This window comes from Canis lupus, chromosome 6, assembly GCF_048164855.1.
Source record: "Canis lupus baileyi chromosome 6, mCanLup2.hap1, whole genome shotgun sequence".
NCBI classification, from domain to species: domain Eukaryota; kingdom Metazoa; phylum Chordata; class Mammalia; order Carnivora; family Canidae; genus Canis; species Canis lupus.
The window spans coordinates 52,398,376-52,420,445 of record NC_132843.1 but is presented as its reverse complement, the minus strand read 5'-3'; the positions used below and the strand labels follow the sequence as shown (position 1 = coordinate 52,420,445).

The following is a 22,070-nucleotide window of genomic DNA, read 5'->3' as shown; positions in this document are numbered from 1 at the left end:
TTCTTCTCTCATTGGATGATTTTCACTGTTCTAACTTTGAGTTCACTGATCATTTCTTCCACTTGATCTAGTCTGTTGTTGAAATCCTCTACTGAATTCTTTACTTAAGTTATTGTATTCTTTAGCTCTATGATTTCCATTTGGTACTTTTTAATATTTTCCATCTCACTATTGAAATTCTCACTTTGTTCCCTTATTGCTCTCCTATTTGGGTGAGCATCTTTATAACCATTATCTTGAACTCTCAGTCAGATTAATCACTTATCTCTACCTCATCAAGGTTGGTCTCTAAAAATTTATCTTGCTTTTTGTTTGGAACACATTTCCCTGTTTCTTCATTTTCTTCGGCTCTTTGCATTGTTTTCTATGCATTAGATGAAACAGCCATCTCTCCCAGTCTTGACTGACTAGACTTGAGCCGCATCAATCAGACTTGCCTGAGGTCCTAGTTACTTCTCAAATCTTTGTGATTGTCCATTCTGCTGTCTTTGTTCTTATGGGTCACGGTAGATTGAGATCTCCCAAGACCCATTATTGTCCCAAAGATGTGAGAAGTGCCCACATGCCTGTTCACAGTTTCATGAAAACTAATTGTCTGCCCCATCATCTCACCAATGCAGGCTAACTGGAAGGCTGACCTTCAGACAATGTCTGGGAAAGTCAGGATATTAGATGTACAGTCTTGTCCCCATCAGGGAGAAACTGGGAACTGAGTGTTTTTGTTTGCTTTTTCCTGAACCAGAGAGAATAGTTGCTACAGATGCTTGCACACCCATATAGAGCCATCTCTTGGTATTGTGTAATCCTAGATGACCTGTGAATGCTGAGCCCTGTCAGCACCCAGAGCTGGATGATTTGGGAGCCAGTCCCTTATGTGACAGCTGTAACATTTGGGGTGCTAGATGTGTGGACATGCTCCTTCCAGGGAGAAACTGGAGACTTGGTTTTACTGCTGCACAAGTTGGGTGGAGATGGTAGGAGACATGCCCACCAGCTCTTTCAGGTCCTGAGAGGATCCCAGCCTGCTCCCATGTGCAGTCTAACTAGAAGCCAGAACCTCAGACAGTAGCTAGGAAGGTACACAATCAAGTGCCTTCTAGGGAGAAACTGGGAGGTGAATGTTTGCCTCTTCCTTCTGTGCTGAGCTGGGGAAGTGAGAGCTGCAAAAGTGCTTGTGTGCCCATTTAAAAAGTACTTTTGTTGTTGTTGTTGTTGTTGTTGTGTTGTTGTTGTTTAATATGACCCTATGAGATTTGTAAATGCCAAGCCCTGGTAACTATTAGTTAGGTGACTTGAGAACCTGTTCCTTGAGTGGCAACTACAAAATTTGGAGCACCTTATGTGTGGACAGTTTCTTTCCAGGGAAAAGGTTGCAACTTGGTTTGTTTTTTATTATTGAAGTGAGTTAGAGGGGGAATATGGGACAAGTGCCCACCAGCTCTTTAGGTCTCCTTGGAGGATCCCAGTCAATACCCAGATGCAAACTGATTAGAAGCCAGACCCTCAGGCAGCAGCTGGGAAATTCTGCACTCAAACTCTCTTCCAGGGAAAAACTGGGAGATGGGCACTTTTGCCTGCTCCATCTGCACTGAGCCATGGGGAATAGGTGGGAGGAGTGTTCATGTGCCTGTTTAACAGCTGCTTCTTTGTTTGTTATGGTCCTATGGGACTTATGAATGCCAAACCCTGTTGGCTCTCTGAGCTAGGATATTTGGGGACCCATCCTTCAAATAGTAGCCTTAAAAGTGGAGCACTATATGTGTGGTCCAAACCCTTCACTCGCAGGGAAACTCTGGGAGTTGGGAGTTCCCTCCCAATTGTCAGGCACTGTGCCAGGGGTGAGGCTTATAGTCTGTGTCTCAGTATTTCCTACTCATTTTGATGTGAGTGTTTTCTCAGTAGGCTGATGTGGAGGAGTTACTCAGTTGGTTTTTAGGTTTCTTTCGGAGGGTAATGATCCATGTGTAGCTGTATATTTGGCAAATCTGTGGGAGGATGGAAAGTCATAAGCCACTATTTTATCATCTTGGTCAATCTAAGACATTTGCTTTCCAATACTGTATTCCTGTTATTTCTTTCTTTAAATGATTCATGTCACTGTTCTACCAAGATTTCTCTGATTTTCATTCCGTTAAGAGCAGAAGAGAGTGTCTGAATGTAAAAAAAAAAAAAAAAAAAAAAAACTCCTTTGGTCTCTCTAGGGCCAGCTTCATGGTGTATGTGATCTGTTCAGTCACAAAGAATTCCCACACTCACAGAGGCCCCATGCTTAGTTTAATGCTCTGTTGTCATTGAAATTTTTAATAATTTTTTAACAAGAAGCCTGACATTTTTATTTTGCAATGGGCCCCACAAATTATGTCATGGGTCCCTCTACTGAAGAAGGGGACAGGATCTCTCCTTATCTAGAATCTACCAAGATATAACAGGGACAAGAAAATGATATGGAGTAATAAGTAGAGGATGAGATGAGGATGGAGCATGAGCTCCAACTTTGTTATCCTATATATGAAAAGAATAAGTCCCCAAAGGTTAAACAAATTGCCTGAAACTATTGCTTGTTTGTGTCAGAGTGAAACTAGAAACCAGATGATCAGACTCCCAGCCTCTTTTTTAGTCTGGTTTCTCTTTCACAGCATGGATATTGTAACATTTATAATTCATTCCCCCCCAAACAGGTAGACATGAATTATTAATTATTAACATATAAATATTTATTAAGAATGCCTATTAATTGACATAAAAATACCTGTTTGGGGATCAATGAGATGTTTGGTTATATTTGATGCTATGTGAAAATATTAAAACCCTTCTTTTTAAAACAAAAAGCATTTCTACACTTCTATTGCTCTCTTTGAAGTCATTTAGATGAAATTACTTTTGTTGCATAGTATATCCTCCACTGATCTATCATTGTCCACTGTTTGTTATATCATAATTGGTTGCTATGCAACAGAGCTAAATGACTCAGAGTAGAATCAGGACATAAATAAACAGACAAAATCCTCAACATTACTAATAATTCTAATTCAGAATTAGAAAACAGGGTCTGTGAGTATATTGCAAATATACTGCAAATATGAAAAGGTCAGAAGAAACAGAATTACTGTTTCAGGACTTTTTCAAGTTGCTAAAAGAAATTACAGACTTCATTGTGTTTAGGAATAACTTTGAATAATCACAATTATTTGAGTTCAGAACCACTTTGGCAAACACAGAGAAAAAGTATTAACCAAATAGCTTGAATCTTCTAAAGACCCATAAATGCTTTACCATTTACTTCTCCAGATAGTCCAAGAAAGAGCAATTCCTGAGTCAATGGATTTAGGTTCTATTACTGGCACATGCCCTAAGATAGTGAGCCTAACACACACACACTTAAAAATATCTGAGATTCCCATGCTACCATTTTTCTTGGCATTTTTTCCTAATAAAAAGTGATTTTATGGAAAATTCTGAATGCCTAATTCTCCTGAGTTCTTATGTTTTCAGAGACTAGATATGGGGCAAGTAGTAAGACACAGACAGATAAAATCAGTTTGTGTGCAGTGACATTTACATTGTCAATGCCCAGATAATAAGAAAGTTTTTCATATCTAGTTACTGTGCTGTACGTTTTAAGATTTGCTATCTCTTGGTTGTATGAAATACCCTCACCAAAGATATTTATGTGTTTTGTATTGGAATATGAGAAGAAAAATAATATTAACATCCTTAGTTGTACCACCATATTAATCTGTTTTTTAAAAATATCTATTAAGCTCATCCTATCTATATAACAAATCACAATGATAAGACTTGTAGGGGAGAATATATTAAAAAATGAAAGACACTGCTCTGGCTCTTTTAGTATTTATTATCTAGTTGTAAAGACAAGCATAAGAAGAAAATAAAACACCAAAAGTAAAAGCTTTTGCACAGTAAAGAAAACCAACAATGAATCAAAATGGCAACCTACTAAATTGGAGAAGATATTTGAAAAGGAGTTAATACCCAAAAAATATAAATAACTTACCCAACTCAACACCAAAAAAGAAAAAATTAAAAAATGGTCAGAGGACCTGAATAGACATTTTCTCAGAGGAGACATAGAGATGGCCAACAGACACATGAAAAGATGCTCAACATCACTAATCATCAGGGGAATGCAAATCAAAACCACAATGAGTTATCACCTCCCACCTGTTAGAATGCCTAGAACAAAAAAGACAACTAATAACAATATTGACAAGGATATGGAAAAAAGGGAACACTTATGCAGCTATTAGTGGGAGTGTAAATTGGTGCAGCTACTGTGGAAAACAGTATGGAGATTCCTTAAAAAATTAAAAATAGAACTACCATATGATCCACTGATTTCCTTATTGGGTATTTACCCAAAGAAAATGAAAACATTTATTTGAAAAGATACATGCACCCATGTGTTTGTTGCAGTATCATTTACAATTGCCAAGATATGGAAGAAAACCAAGTGTCCATCCATACATGAATGGATAAAGAAGATATGGTGTATATACCACATATATATAAAATGTATATTGAGATGTGTATATATATATAATGTATACATATAATGTATATTGAGAGATGTGGTATATATAATGTATATATGTATAATGTATATTATATATAATGTAATTCTTATATATAATGTATATATAATATATTACATATGTATATACATATACACATATATGTGTGTATATATTGCATATGAGATGTGTATATATAATGTGTATATATATAATGAATATTGAGAAGATGTGGTATATATAATGTATATATATGTATAATGTATATTACATATATAATGTGTATATATGTGTATAATGTACATTTTATAATATATAATGTAATATTACTCATCCTTAAAAAGGAAAAAGATCTTGCCATTTGTGACAATATGGAAAGACCTAAAGAGTGTTTTGCTAAGTGAAATAAGTTACACAGAGGAAAATAAATACCCTATGATTTTACTTGCATTTGAAATCTAAAAAACAAAACAAAAAGCAAAGCAGAATTAGACCCATAAATAAAGAGAACAAACTGGTGGTTGCCGAAGGGGTGAGGGTTGGTGGGGGGGATGAGCAAAAAGGGTGAAAAAAAGTAGGCGATACAAGCTTATGGTTATGGAATGAATAAGTCACAGGAATGAAAGGTACAGCAGAGGGAATATAGTATCAATGGTATTGTGACAGATGGCAGCTATGCTTGTGGTGTGTACAGTTGTTAAATCACTATGTTGTACACCTGAAACTGTCACTCTGTGTGTCAACTGTACTTGAATTTAAAAAAAAAAAAAAAAAGAGGCAAACAGAGACTATGAGCAGATCACATGCTTAGGAGTAAAGTGCCAATCAAAGGAGTACCCATGTAAGATGCGGTCACACTGTGAAAGCTTTTGAAGATCATTTGACCCAGATCTTGATGACATTGGATGCATAACAATGCAATCTATGCAGAATGCCAAAGTAGGGGATTGGGATAGAGGTCAGTGAAAACCAGGGTAGTATAAGAGTGTATGCTTAAATGCAGGGTCCTGTAAACTCCTCAGCCTGTCCACCCATCCCCTACTCCTTCTGTACATGGTCTAATAATGGCTTACCCACATACCTCCCCTCTCCCCTGCTCCAAGCCCATAAATCTAGTGTGTTTGCAAGATCAAAAAATAAAAAATAAAAACAGCAGTTACTGGACTATCTGAGGCTGGGGTAAAAAATGCATAAACATACAAAATATATCCCTAATCTGCAAACTGTGAATAATGGATGGTGGTAACCAGATTAAAAGTAGGTTACCTTTGGAGATGGGACAGAGGATGCCAACGTTGGAGAGGATTTTGCTTGCTCAGAGGACAGGGTGTACTGATCAGAAGGAATGGTGCTTGAGGAGGGCACGAGCCAGGCAAAAAGGTGTCATGTGTGAGACACTGACCACCTGAGAGATGACACAATCACATAGGAATATTTGTATAAAGACAAGTTTTCAGTGCTCACGTGATTGCTCTGCTTCACTGTGTTTTACCACTAACCCACACCAGAGCCACCTTCAGTACATCTGTGCTTTCATGTTTGACATTCAGGGCCAACTTCTCAATGTTTCATATATCCACCTGCTTTGGGGGGCATGAAATTTGGTAAACGGTTCTGTTTATCCCAACTGCCTTCGACTGAAATTCCTTCTTGGAGACTGAAGAAGCTTTCTGAAAATCTGGAATGTGGTAATCCTGTTTCCAGATGTGATGGGTAAATACAAAACTTTTATTTTCTTAGTAGTCTTAGGAAAATAATGACAAAGATTGTATTTCTATTTAAAGTGCTTAGGATGGTACTTGGCATGTATTAAGCACTAAATAGGTAATGATTGTTACTAGAAATATTGATAATGTAAATATGATAAACTATCATATCAATGGAATGGTATTATTATGAATAATTGTTACTAATTTCTGTTGTGTCAAACACCTTGTTTTATACCACTCATTACGCTTTTTAAAAAATCTTGGTAAAATACACATAACAAAAAATTATTGACATGTGCATTTTAGAAGTGTACAGTTCAGTGGCGTTAAGTACGATGGCACTGCTGAGCCACCATCATTACTTTGCATTGCTGCTCTAGTTTTTTCTGTAAGCCCATGTTTTCCCAGTAGGTGGCATCTGGTTCAACTGCCAGAGTTCTGCAAGTCTTACACAGAGGTAGAGCCTTAATTATCAGGGCTAAACAAAGAATTGAATAGCTTGCCTGGACTTTCTTCAGTAGATTTCCCTGGCCTAATTATGTTTTCCTCAGGGTTAGAGACTATTTAACATTTGTTTATGTCCGGAGTCCACAGGGCTAGTATGGGATTCAGAAATTATTGTAAATTATCCATAGACAAATTGGATAATTTTAAATGGAAGTAAGAAAAAATTTTTTCACTGGTTGCCAATGAAGGAAGCATGAGACAGGGAGATGTAAATCAGCTGTGCCAGACTAAACTAGGAAGAATGGTCACCATGCTGGGTGGTAGTAAGTATTGTGAAGACTATACTTGTCTGCAGTGTGCCATAAGGGTCTTTACAAACTATTGGCTGGTGATGATAGTGTGGTTTGATATTGGCCAGGCATTAAAAAGAATCTTCTCAGGGCACCTGGGTGGCTCAGTTGGTTAAGTATCTGCCTTCAGCTCAGACCATGATCTTAGGGTCCTGGGATCGAGCCTGGCATTGGGCTCCCTGCTCAGCAGAGAGTCTGTGTTCCCTCTCCCTCCATGCTCTCCCTCTCTCTCTTTAATAAATAAATAAAAAGGCTCTTCTCTGCTTCCTAGAAGCTAACCTCCTAAATCAAAGTCTCCTACTTCTTCTGAGGCAAAGTAATCGAGAGTACCATGCTCTCAGAAAAAAAAAAAAAACTCAAATGACTAAACACATCATTTTATGTATATATGAATGGCTATATTTAGCTCTCATCTTGTCCCCCTAAAATATTTAAGGTTGTTCATCAAAAAAACATAAACTACTACTAGATAACATATTTGAAGTAGGAGAGATAGCAAAGACAGAGGTGGGAACATAAACGGGAAGCAAGAAAGAGAAGGACATGGAAATGTGAACCCTGAACCCTCACACCTTGCTTTGAGTGGGCTTGGGTTTAGCAGGAAGTTTTAAAAGTAAAACCTTATCAGTTGTACCATAGAGTGTCACCCAAAAATGTTCAAAGGAAGCACTTTTTTGATACTGAAATTAAAACTAAATTTCTCCCAAAGGACCCCAGAAAAAGGCCATTATGTAAGGTGCAGAGCATCTCCCACAAGAGCGGATTTTATAGGACTATTTCCTGCACATCCCTCAGGAATGGCTGATGCATTCCCACCAAAGCACAGCTCAGTAACACGTCAATGCTTTGTAGTCCAAGTGCATGGCTCTCTGATGACCCAGCTTTAGCCAAAGGTAGATTTCACAGTCTCTAAAGGAAAATGATTTGCCTTTAGATAACAGCTCATATCATAAACACTGTTTTCTCTAAGTCATGATTCTGATGGTCATTTGGTAGCAAAGAGCTCAAGATAGTACATTAACATTTTCCAGAACATTGCATATGTCCTTGCACCAGATTCTATTATAAGCAAATGGTAGTAGAAGACAAATGTTTTGGAACAATTAATGGGAAAGAAAATGTAAATTGAGAAAAGTATTTCTATTGATCTAATTTTTGCCTGTAATGTTGGAATAGAGCCCCATTCTGTTTTGGTAGTAAAATACCTTAATCCAGCTCACAGAAGAATACCAATGGTAAACATATCAACATTCAAACATTATGTGTATAGACATAATCTGACTCATATTTATAATTTATTTCATTAGTACAGATAATCGTTTCTAATAATCACCTTTGTTGAAAACGAACATAACATTTTTGGCATCATTCAATTCCACCAAACAAATATTTGTTGTTAATCATTTACAGAAAATGAAGTTTTCATTACTGCAGAGAAATGCCTGGTAGATGAACAGCCTTCAGAGAACTAACAGACTTACTTATAAATTTCTATTTGTTAAAACCTGGTTTGAGTAACCATATATTAATATTTTTCTTAATAGTCATCTTCTTAATGGTGTTACTGTGTGTTGTCATATTTATACATAGCATGACGAATTTGTTTCCTCCAGAATTTGGAATCTTCTGGACTATGGCCTAGACTGACATATCAATGTCAATGAGCTCCCTAGACAAGATATTTGCTTTAAGAAGGTGCCATTTATCAAGATGAAAGCTTTGTAAATAAAACAGGTTTATATTTAACCACCTTCCCCCATTCTTCCCCGCCCCCACAGTCAGCTATTTCCCTAACACTTTACTTGCTGTACTTTCAATACTCACAAGATGCAAGTTTGTCCTGTTTTCATGCTAAGCTAACTTCTTTCAAAGTAACCGCTTTTATTACCTATTTTACGAAGACATCTCTTGTCATTCTGTGTGTAGCCCCCTTTAAAGTACTGGCCCACCTAAACCTAACTCCACATTTCATAAAACACCCCTTCTCACACCATGCTGCATTATCTTACAACCTAAATCTGCATGGACGTGGAGGGAGGTTAGGTTCAATTGCAAGCTTCACTAGGGTATGGACTTGGAGCACCGGGCTTCCCACTGATTTCTTCATCCTTATCCCATCTGTTTGTTTTCTGTCTCAGACCTTTGATCAGTACCAGTCTTTGGACTATTAAGGATCAGTTTGAAAACATTAATAGTTCGTTAATCTTTTCTTTCTTCTTTTTTCATTTTCTCTTTCCTCTTTCTGGAGAAAATGAACTTTTTATAGTATCTCTTTCTCCTTTTCCTCTGTCCTGAAGCTTGTATTCCATTAAAACTTCACCTCACAGTCTTGAGCAGGTTTCTCTTCAGTCATTTCACTGATTGATTATTTTGTAAGTGCCAGGCACCTTTATTAATATGGAAAGGAGCAAAGCAGACAAGATCCGCCATCTGATGGCATTTATCCTCAAGTTGGAAAAGAAAGACAATAAACAATAAGAAAAGCATTCAAGATGCCAGACATTAGGTCCCAAAGCAAAAATAAACCAGAGGAGGGAACAAAGTGTTTGTGGAAGGAAGATGGTCAATATTAAAGAGGATGGTCAGGGAAGGCCCCAGAAAGGTAACATTTAAGTAAAGACCAGAAGGAGGTGAGGTGAGGAAGTAAGCAACACAGATATCTGGGAGAAAAAACTGGCCAGCTGAAAGAACAGTGAGTGCAAACATCCTGCAATAAACTCAGGCTGCCCGGGGGTGATTCAGGAACAGCAAGGAGACCCAGGAGGCTGAAGCTGACTGAGTGAGGGGGGACAAAGGGGAGAAGGTGAGATCAGTGGAAGGTGGATGGAACAGTAAAGTAGGTGGGAAGAGGTGGTGGTTTGGGGGGTCAGAGGTGGCAGAGGGCTCTAGAAAGCCCTGTGGTTTTTCGCTGAATGAGAATGGGAAGTTTACCCAGAGTTTTGAATAGAAAATATATGGCCTGAGTTATGCTTTAAATGAATCTTTCTGACAGCTATACTATAGAGGAGCAAGGATAGTCACAGGAAGACTGCAATTTAGCTGCATTTGCAGATGTCCCCGTAAGTGAGAAGTAGCAATAAAGGTGGGAAAAGTGGTGTGACTCTGGACAGATTTTAAGCCGACGGGGTTTGCTGATGGACTGGACAGTGTACCATATAACACCTGTACTCCCACAGATGATGGGTAAACATCCACCACAGTGAAACATTAGCAGTGCTTTTTAAAAGCCTAGCAGTTGTCTAAATGATCCTTTCTTTGTGTTTTCTATCAATTGTTAACAGATCACTTCGCCTTCCACTCTACTTCACCAGCCAATTCCTGAGAACATGGCCTGAACCTCCTGCTCTTTCCTAACAAGTCCATGTGGGCAACATTAAATGCAGCCAGGCTGAAACTTCTTGTGGATCTTGTAGACTCTGAGCCCACTCACTCTTAGATTTCCCTCCAGTTCTCTAAGACCCTATGTCCTCCCTGGTGGGCTCCCTCCTGGCTTCACTTCCTTCTCCAACACTTCTTGGAGGTGTGTGTCCTTCTGTCCTTCATCCTCATGACCCAGAAGTCCCCAGCCTTGGACTGGTCTAACCCCCACAACTGTCAGTCCACAGCCAGTCTGAATGGCCTGGTGGAGCATGCTTAACTGGGCAACCAGTCCACACCTCCACTGTAGTCTCCTCCCACATAAAGCTACGGTCAACTTTCTGTGTAACCTGAGAGAGACTGTCCCATTCCTGTTTACCTTTTTCCCAGCACACACCTAGCTTCCTACCACACAGGGGAAATAAACATTAGGAAATGCTTTCAAGGTCACTCCTACCTTTACTCAATGACTATTTCTTCTACATTTTCACCCACCTTACCTCCTCCCCTGAGGGGAAAGAAAACCCCTTCTTTTTTAGTCAAGGCCAAAGCTTGCATACCAGCAGCTCCCCTACCTCAGAGGTCTTCAAAATCTCCTGAATCTCAGACTGGTAGTTAGATGATTATCAATATTTGTCATAGCTTATTGAACTACACATTTTTAAATGGATGATTTTTTGGATAAAAATCATATCTCAACAAAATTAAAATTAAAAAAAAAAAAACCTGGATCTCTTCTGCCCTTTTCTCCTCTCCTCATAAAGATACTCTAGCCTCTGACAAAACAAACAAAAGCTAAATTCAAAATTGCAATCTGCTTTTGCTGGCTGCACAAGCATTTAAAGAACGCCAACTGTGTGCCATGGTCTCCCCTAAGTACTTAGAAGCTGACTCACCATGGTGCTTAGCTAATAATGAGAGCTCTTCTTTTAGATCAGTTTTGTGTCTGTGCAAAACACTTAATATATCTAACCATATTTAATCCTCTCAACTATCTTAAGAAGTAGATATTATGATCTCCACTTTACATAAGAAAACTGAACCTTCGAAGGGGTTGGTAGATGGTTCAAGTTCACCCAGGGGGATGGAGTGGGGATTGGACCCCAAACCTGGATCTGTCCAATGTACCTCACCACTAAGCCTTTCACATATTAAACTTCGTGATAAGTTTTTAGGTTGGCTAGGAGCAGAATGGTGATGTCTGAATAGTTGGTTGCTCACAAGTTTCATGCATTTCTCTATCTTGTGTGAGCTCCCTGTGATTATTGCTAGGGGTACATCTAACTGCTACCCATTAAATTATCCTTGCCAGAATAAGCAATTGATACCCAGATTTTGGGGGGAACCATCAGACACCGGATCCTGAACCTGTGGGTCCTTTTTTATATTTCAAAGCAGGAGGAGCATCAACCCTGGAACATGGGTGGAGAGAAGGTGAGATTAGAAATAAATTTGTATGAGTCATAGGCAAAAGTATGAATGAGTTGCTCTCCTTAAAGGCTCTTCATTCTCTAATATAGAGATCAGCCTTTTCTCACTCTGTGGTTCTTTCTTTTTCTTTTTAAGATTTTATTTATTTATTGGAGAGAGAGAGTATGTGTGCATGCAAGAGAAAGCATTAAGAGGATGAGGGGCAGGGCAGAGAGCCAGATGCCCAGACTGGGATGGGGGGGGAGGGTGGGTGGGTGCTCAATCCCAGGACTCCAGGTTCATGACCTGAGCTAAAGGCAGATGCTTAATCGACTGAGCCACCCAGTGCCCCTCACCCTGTGGTTCTTAATGAGCTCTAAAGTTGGTTTCATCTGAAGATCTTTACATCAAAATAGAACGGAGTTGCATTGTCTGGGGTCAGAGTATATGGATTTTCAGATGCTTCTGGGTGTTCAATGCTAGCGCCTTTACAGACTGGAGAAGCTCAAGTTTCTTCGTATTTACTTTCAAGAGCAATAAAAGTGCCAGACTCCCACTTATTTTCTCCCTGTGGTGTTCCAGAGTTCTGCTGGATATCCCCCTAAAAGTAGCGGCCCACAGCTTTGGCACATCCATGGTGACAATGGTGCCCTCCCATCCCCAGAAGTATCACTACTTTTTAGTGCTGGACTTTGAGCACAGATGATCCTCAGGAAATCAGCAAGTTCACCATACTGAAGCTCAGAAACTCCTTTTCCCTCACCAAAGGGGAAAAGGGAGAGTGGCACAGCTCTATGGCCAGGGGGTTCCCCAACCTTCCCTGTGGGCTTATGCCCTGGGTAAGGGCTTGGCCACTTAAAGCAGACACTGTGCTCTCCACTACACCCTTAGCCCAATATCAGCCTCTCCCATTGTGAGCCTAAGCTAGGGGGACCCAGGCACATACCACCTCTTCCCGGGTATGCAGGCTTCTGCTGGGGCCACCAAATACCTCTGTGTCCCCCTACCATCTATAATGTGTTGTGCCCCCAGGGCTCCTGGACAGATCACACCCCACTTTATGTCTACTGTCATCTCCACTATGAATGTACCACTGGGTAAAGTCAGGGAAACAAGAAAAAAGTGGAATAACAGGGCTATGAGCATAGAATACTTCATTACAGCTAAGTATGATGTCATAATACTTGTAAATAAGCAGTGAAAAAGATTAATGAAGTTTGGAAGTGTAATTTATGAGGTGTGGGAAATGTGTCTACCATTAAACATTTATTATACCACACTCATGCTCAAAATGCCAGAATAGACAGAGGGAATACAAAAGTAAAGACCATACTCTGTTTCTGATCACAAAAACCCCACAGTTAGTGGGAGAGAGGTTATGTGTACAACCCTCAGAAATCATTTTACCAGGCAGGATGCTACAAGAACTTAGCACAAATAAATGTGACTTGAGGAGTCACATCTCCCAATATTTGAATATCTCACCAAAAACTGAAAATATCCTCTCTGTTAGGATGAATTCCAGCCAAGAGCCCTCACCCTCAGAACCAGGAGAAGAGAAAAGTCGAACATCTTATGGGAGTTTTTAGATTATGAAAGCCTAGAGAGGAGGGCCTAGATTAGTATTCAGATTAAGAGCCGAGAAGAGCATGTCCTTCATAATCTCTTCTATGTGGGTGGACTTCACATAAAATGTTTTGAACCTTCAATTTTGGAGAGTATTTTAAAATACCTCACTGAATCACATGAAGAACACATAACTAAATGAGAGGACAGGAAATGAGTAATGTGATTATGCATTCACATGTGTTTGTACATTGTTGAGAAGAAGGGGAGAGAGAAACACATCAGAAACATTTTAATAGAGCCTGACTCTGTGGCTGTAAGAATCCAGAAAGTGCTTGATCTATTCCTTGTGTCAATTATGTTGCCACAAATGAATATAAGATGACACGAATCAACATGCACTATTTGAGTTCATTCAAGATTTCTTAATTTATGATTCATTCGCCTGTGACTGCAAATGCTGTTTTTGGAAATTGCCTTAAAATGTTACACATGTTTATAAAACAGGACTTCAAACATTTTTCTAAAAAGTAATATGCATTCTTTAAAGAAGATAAAGTATAGACAAAAAGTATAGACAGTCCCCAATTTATGATAGTTGGGGTTAGGACTTTTTTACTTTATGATGGCACAAAAGCCACACACATTCAATAGAAACTGTACCTTGGAATTTGAATTTGGATCTTCTCCCCAGCTAGCCATATGTGGGATGATCCTCTTTCATGATGCTGGGCAGAGGAAGTGAGACACAGCTCCCAGTCAGCCCTATGATCATGAGAATAAACAATCGACACGCAACCGTTCCATACACACATGACCATTCTGTTCCTCACTTTCAGTACAGTATTCAATAAATTACATGAGATATTCAACATTTTATTATCAAACAGGCTTTGTGGTAGATTATTTTGCCCAACTGTAAGCTAATATAAGTGTTCCAAGCATGCTTAACAAGCTAGGCTAAGCTATGATGTCTGATAGGTTAGGTGTATTGAATATTTTCAACGTACGATGGGTTTATAACCCATGGGATATAACCATGTCTTATGTAAGCTAAGATCTGTATCTTAGAAAATAAATTATTTTGTTACTTGGCTTGTCTGAATAATCTAGTGTGTTCTGGCCTCAGATGGAATTCATTCCATGTGTCATGAGGAGGCTCAATAGCTGAGTCACAGACAGGATTTCAAGGGCTGCAACTTCCCAAGTGACTGTGCACTCCCAGTACACCACTGGCAAACTCCAGAAACTCCCAGGACCTTCCCAAGGGTACACCTTGAACCCTGGACTATGTGAATTCTAGTTCTAGTGTGGCAGCTCAGAGGAGAACTGACTAAGGCGGTAGTGGTGGGAGAGATAAGACTTCTGAACAGCATCTTGAGAAATTGGTGATCAACTTGTAGCTAAACATAGTGAGTATACAGGTGAATAGTAGAGAATGAGACTAGAGGGGTTAGCCAAAGTCAGAAATAACAAGTTCCAGCTTTATTCAGGAAGTACCCAAAATTCTTAAACAACCAGAAGTAAGGACAAGGGTAATATTCCATGTTAGAAAGATTATTCAGACTGTGGTGGAGGAAAAGACAAGAGGCAAACAAAACAACAAAACAACAACAACCCTACAATCAAATAAATGCAAGTCAGATAATGAAGGTAATGATTCATTGATTATCTGAATTATGGTTAGCAGGTTTGTTTTCATAGGGGGTGCCACCTTGTCACGCACAATGGAATGTTTTAAGATTGGTGAGTGATGGTGGTGTTCCAATTTAGATGTCAGAGAATGGCAGCAGGCTGGCAGAGGCAGCAGGGAGGAATGCTTCTACAAAGTATATACTGAGCAAACCCTGAGGCACTTTCCCAAAGGGCTCTATTGATGTGGCAATGCCTTGCCTGTCTGGTACCACATTCCCAGCCCACACAGGCTGAGCAGGTCCTTCTGGTGGGCTGCTCCATGACTTGGTTTAGCTGTGGGGTGATGCCTTGATGACTACATACAAAATTCTGCACCAAGTATTTAAGAAAGAGGGAGGAGCGTTACTGGTGAATTGAGTTGGCCTTTTACTGGATAGCACAGCACAGTCATTTAGTCTGTGATTGTCAGGACACAATTTGCTTCTGTGTGTGGCAGAGGTCACCAGTTTGGGGGCATTTCAGGGGTACAGGCCAGTGTAGGACTTGCATGACTGATTCACCACCAATTCATCATATGAGCCCCCCAAAGTTGGGGACTGCCTTGTCATTGTTTCTCTATGGCACCAAGTACAATGCCTTAGACAGCAGGCTCTCAATAAACTCTTATTGAGGGAACAAATGTGACTGACTGATGGACTGAGGTTTCCTGTCCCTCAGTCTCCATCCATAAACTAAGAAAAATATCCTTTTGTACCCATCTATTTGTATCTATCATACTTCTGAGAATGAAGTAAGAATATAAGTTCTAGTAAATATATTTGAAAGGCATTTCAATACTCTGCTTTCCAGGATAACTAGTTTGTGGTACATTATACTGAAAAGTAAAAAGAAAATGTAATAACTAGAAGAAATCATAAAAGGCTGCATAGTATGGAGGTTTAGTATTGGACTCTGAGTCTGTACCACAAAAGAATATTTTGAGTCTGCTTCTAACTCTCTTGGTGATCTTGGTAAGATGATTTACCTTTCTTGGCCTCAGCTTCAATATTATTTTCAAAATTAATAGTGTATGATTATAATTATGTTTTACTGAATTCCATCATTATTTTTACTGTAGAACAGAGCTTAAACTGGGCCAACAGGCATGTTTCCAATTTCATCATATCATGCCACATGTCCCTTAAAGTCTCTGTAACTTAGAGCCTTCTTCTGTAAAATGATGCAATAGACAAGCTGATCTTAATACTTACCTTTGCTCTAAAATCCTGTATGCCACACAATGGGTAACAATCACTGCAACTTTCCTAACTGTACTATACTATACCATAAGTTAAAAATGTTGGACTCCTTCATGCTCTAGAGATCACTGCTTGCTAGTGCAACTGTCCTTGAGATTTGTAATGGGCCAGTTAAGGAATTTGAATCAGTGATCTATACAGGGCCATTCATTCACCAGGATTCATTAAGTTCCTTCAACTTGCTAGGTACTGTACCAGAAAAACTAGAGATTCAGACAAGATCTCTGTTCTCAGTAAGATAGATCAAGTAAATAAATACCATCATTTTATCATTCACTTTATATTACTTCTGTTTTATTTATATTAGTATGTTTTCATTCTTTTTCTTAAAAAGATTTTATTTATTTATTCATGAGACACAGAGAGAGAGAGAGAGAGAGAGAGAGGCTGAGACACAGATAGAAGAGAAGCAGGCTCCATTCAGGAAGCCTGATGTGGGACTCAATCCTGGGACTCCAGGATCACACCCTGGGCTAAAGGCAGGTGTCAAACCGCTGAGCCACCCAGGGATCCCCATGTTTTCATTCTTAAAGGGTTTCATAGTCTTCTGGAGTATACATGTAGTCTCCTAGATTGTTTTTGGAATATTATTATTACTCAAACTTAAGTCATTTCTAAATCTAGAATTTGTTTTTATATATGGCATAATATTTTTCCAAATTTAATCTCCTTTACATGGATCAACAGTTTTACCAGTAACATTTATTAAATCATCCATCTTTTTCTCATTTACTTGAACAAAATAGTTGTCATTTACTAAATGTTCATATAGTAAGCCCTATTTCTGGATTCTCTGGTCTGTTTCACTTACATAGTGGACTATTCCAATAACATTACCCATTTTTTTTTAATTTCAACACCTTTAAAGTATGTTCTGATATCTGGTGACATAAGTATACCCTTGCTAGCCTTTCTTCGCAAAATTTTATTGGCCATTTTATACATTTAATATTCTATATAAACTTAAAGATAATTTTGGAGCCTTAATTGGATAGTATTTGGATTCCAACTGGAACTGCATTAAAGTTATAAATTAACTTTGGGGAAAGGAACATTTTTATGATGTTTTCCTATGTAAGGACATAGTATGTCAGACCACTTGTTCGAACTTTGCTTTATGTTCTTCAATAAGATTTGACTATTTGGCAAAAGATACTGTAAACAAGTCAATGAAAAGTATATTTTAAAAAATAATAATTTCAATAAAGAGGACAAATAAAGGGTTTATAAAGTATAAAAGCTTCTTACTAGTTGGTAAGAGGGATACACAACCAAAAGAAAAATAAGTAAAATCTAAGAATAGGTAATATACAAAAAAGTAAACCCAAACAGCTTACAAACGTATGGAAAGGTGTTCAAACTCACCCATAAGGACTTTCAAACTGAAGATAACAGGAGGTATCTCTTTATACCAGGGTTTCTCAACCTTGGCACTATTGGCATTTTAGGCTGGGTAACTCTTTGTCGTGGGGGCTGCCTTAAGTATAATAGGATATTTAGCAGAATCCCTGGCTCTGCCCAAGAGAAACTAGTAGCTCCTACTCCCAACCACTACTAATAATTATAACAATCAAAAATATCTTCAGACTTTGCCAAATGTCTCCTGGAGGGGACAAAATCATCACAAGTTGAGAACCACTGATTTTCCACCTATAGGACTAGTAAAAAAAAAATTAAAAACCTTGATTACACTTATTATTGCCAAGGATGCAATGCAAAACAAATACTCTGATGTTGGTTTTTGGAAAACAACTGAACAATGCCTATTAAAATAAAAAATCCATATATTCTTTGACCCAGCTGTCCCACTTCTGGAAATAAATTTCATAAAAATGAAGCAAACAATACACAGATATATATTGCACAAGGATGTTAATTGCAGCATTGTGGGCAGTGAACAAAATCCTAGAACCAGAGTTAATAGCCATAAATCAATTAAAGTTCACCCACACAATGGTGGGACATTAGAAAGAATTAGAGCTCAAACTTATCACAATGGAGCATTTTCTATAAATTATTCCTGAGGAAAATAAGATTCAAAAGTACATAATATAATTCTTTTTTTAAAAACACACATCCCCACATGCTTTTATATATTAATAGAGGGAAAAAAAAGTGCCCTTTAATAGTTTATTTACTCTTACAGAAGAGGCAAAAATATCTGCATGTCACCTCTCTGACAAGGTTCTAATACCCAGATTATATAAAGAATTCTTACAACTCAACAACAAAAAGACAAACAATCCACTCCAAATTGGGCAAAAGATTTGAAAGGATATTTCTCCACAAAAGATACACTAATGGCTAACAAGTACATGAAAAGGTACTCAACAGCATTAGTCATTAGGGAAATGCAAATGAAAACCACAATGGGATACCACTTCACACCCCTTGGGATAGAGAAAGAAAGAAAGAAAGAAAAGAAAGAAAAGAAAGAAAGAAAGAAAGAAAGAAAGAAAGAAAGAAAGAAAGAAAGAAAGAAAGAAAGAAAGAAAGAAAACAACTTGTTGTTGGCAAGGATGTGGAGGCTCTAGAGCCCTCACACATTGCTGGCAGGAATGGTAACTGGTGCCAGCACTGTGGGCGACAGTTACACAGTTCCTCATGTAGTTAAACAGAATTATAAAATGATCTGGCAATTCCACCCCTATGTACCCCAAATAATTAAAAACAGGTATTCAAACAAACACTTCACAATAACCAAAAAGTGGAACCAACCCAAAATGTTCATCGCTTGAAGAATGGATAAACAAAATGTGTTATACACATAAAATGGGATATGTTTCAGCCATGAAAAGAAATGAAGTACTGATGCATGCTACAATGTTGATAAACCTTAAAATTATGCTAAATGAAAGAAACCAGATACAAAAGATCACATATTGTATGATTTCTTTTTGTATGAAATATCCAGAATAGACAAGTCCATAGAAACAGAAACCACATTAGTCTTTGCCAGGGGTGGGGGAGTTGGGGGGAATGGAAGAAGAGGGAGCAATTGCTTAACAGCTACAAGTTTCCTTTCTGAAGTGGCGAAATGTCTTAGAACCAGGGTGCTGGTTACACAATAATGTGAATGTACTAATGCCACTGAGTTGTAGTGCAAATACTGTTAATGGATGATCTTATATTATGTGACTATTACCCTAATTTAAAAATATATTCTATAGGCCTCTGTATTCCTTTCCTATTGCTGCATAACAAATTACTACAGACTTAGCAGCTTAAAAAATTACAATTTGAAATTATTTATTTTTTTAAAAGATTTTATTTATTTATTCATGAGACGGAGAGAGAGAGAGAGAGAATGGCAGAGACACAGGCAGAGGGAGAAGCAGGCTCCATGTAGAGAGCCCGACATGGGACTCAATCCCAGGTCTCCAGGATCAGGCCCTGGCTGCAGGTGGCACTAAACCGCTGAGCCACCTGGGCTGTCCTAAAATTACATATTTATTATTCTTAAGTTACAACAATTTAGCTCATGGTTGAAGTCCAGGTGAGCTTGGGTATGTTCCCTATTTGGAGTTTCACAGGCGGAAATTAAGGTGCTGGACAGGCTGGAGGCTCTGAAGAAGAATCTACTTCCAAGCTCTTTTAGGTTGTTAGCAGAATTCAGTTACTTGTGATTGAAGGACTAAAATTCCCACTTCTTGCTGGCTGTCAACCCAGAGTCTGTCTTAACTGCTAGAAGCCCACATCCTGGGCACATAGCCCCCTCCAGGAGCTTGGGTATTTTCAAATCTTTCTCACTCTTCAAACAACTCTGATTTTCTCTTCTTCTACCAGAAAAAGAAAATCCTCTGCTTTTAAAGGGCTCTTCATGATTAGATTGGGTCCACCTGGATAATCTCATGTTGCCTTATAAGGCAACATAATGTACCACAGGTGCATTATCTCATCAAGTTCACAGGCACCCCACACTCAAAGGGGTGGGGATTATACAAGGGCAAGGATCACTGGGGATCCTAGCATAACCCCTTAGAGAAAAATACTAAAAACATTTTCTGCCCAATTCAAGAACAATTGTTATTTGTTAATGCCCAACATTGCAAAAAGGATTTGAGGTGCCTAAGTGATTTGTACCAAGGAAACTTTTCAGAACCAGTGATTTACAGATTAACACAGTTCAGGTCTCTAAGCCTCAGGGAAAGGACAGAAAGCTGTTCTTTAACAGGGAGACTTCTCTTTCTGAGCCCTTTCCTGCATTTCTTTTCCCTTCTCTTCTGCGAAAGCACTGAGTGTACAAAGCAATTGCCAAGAGGACCACCAGTGTTCTCTCTAGAGTCATGATAAGAGAGAAATTCTATGGAGGGACTTGTATTATGTACATCAGATGTTCTCACTTTTTAGTCTCAAGATTCCTGTTATCAGGATCCTAAAGACTTTTTTTGTTTGTTTTTGTGGCTTATTCCTATTGATCGTTACCATCTCAGAAATTAAATCTAGAAAGTCGATTAAACACGAAAACATACAAGCGCATATTTTTAGTCTTTAGAGTGATGTTATCACATATCAGATAGCCTCTCCAGTGGAAAAGGAAATAAAGGCTTATTATTAAATAAAGGAAACAAAGTCTTAGTATTATCATGAAAATAGTTTGACTTCCTGGAACTCTGCAAAGGTCCCAACGACCCCTAGGGTTTTCTAGATCACTCTTGGAGGCCCACTGGTAGATGTAAATACCACCAACTGCGCTTCTTTAGATTAACCAACTCACATTTTGGTGCATTCCCTTGTGCAGACCTAAAAACCAGTCTTTCTCTTTACTAGCAGGGTGTTTCATCCTGGGGACTCATTTTTATGGCCGGTGCATCTGCTCTCAAAAAAAAACAAAAACAAAAAAAAAAAAGTTATTTGCTATCACAGGAAAAAACAGCAATATGTGTGGCAACATGTATTAAAGCAAAATAGAAAGTTCAAATATGTGTTCTGTGAGCTCCTGGCAGCATCTGTCACTTTGCAAACACTACACAGGGAAAAATTGCTTAAAATGGTGCAGCTCGGTCTGCAGTGGAAGAAGGACTGCGATCGAGTCAGGCTGCGTCAGGCAGAAAGAGGCTTATTAGAGAGATGAGAGAAAGCACTGGGTATTCTTGTCATGCTTTGCCCTTGAAAACTATGCCAAGATCTCTTTTCCCTCTTTTTTTTTTTTTTTTTAAATAAAGAGATCGATATTTCTTAATTGCTTTAGTGACTCAGGATTTACCACTTTCCTTGTAAACCCAGGCGATAGCTACTATGTTTGCTTTCTTGATATCTCCTGCTTGCAAAAAGTAACGAGATAGAGCTAAAGCCCTTTCACTAGGGCCTCCATTACGGGCCCTTCTGCTAAGTGAGGAGGGAGCTCGTTCACTCTCCAAATGCTTTCTCCGCTTCCTCCTGCTCAGTCCCTGGGTAGAGCCCCGGGTGCTTAGATGCGGGGCTTCCAGTGTCCTCGCGCCCGCAGAGGGGAGCGGCTGAGCACCAGGGGGCTGCGGGGGCGGGGGCTGGCCCTGGCCGTCTCCCCCACGCCAAGGTGAACTCCTGCCCGGGCCTCGGCAGCCCCGTCTCTCCGTGAGCGGAGTCTGAATAACCGTCCAGAGCGGGAGAGAGCGAGCGCGGGGACCAGCGCGATCGTCCCCGCGGGCCGAGGCCCCCGAGCGGCAGACCCCCGGCCCCGGGCCGCCAGCGCGCGCCGCCCCGCCCCGGCCCCCCCCCCCGCCGGACTCCTCCGCCTTCGCGCCCAGGCCCCGCAGGTCGGCGCACGTCGGCGCACTCGCGCTCAGC

General features: G+C 39.3%; 1 long non-coding RNA gene across 1 annotated transcript; it reads right to left on the bottom strand.

Moving 5' to 3' along the window:
- Positions 1–19,599: 19,599 nt before the first annotated feature.
- Positions 19,600–21,915, bottom strand: LOC140634722 (uncharacterized). Its single transcript, XR_012032113.1, has 3 exons — positions 21,511–21,915; positions 21,022–21,117; positions 19,600–20,083 (listed from the first exon to the last, which is right to left on the bottom strand). It is a non-coding gene; the product is annotated as an uncharacterized lncRNA (long non-coding RNA).
- Positions 21,916–22,070: the final 155 nt, after the last annotated feature.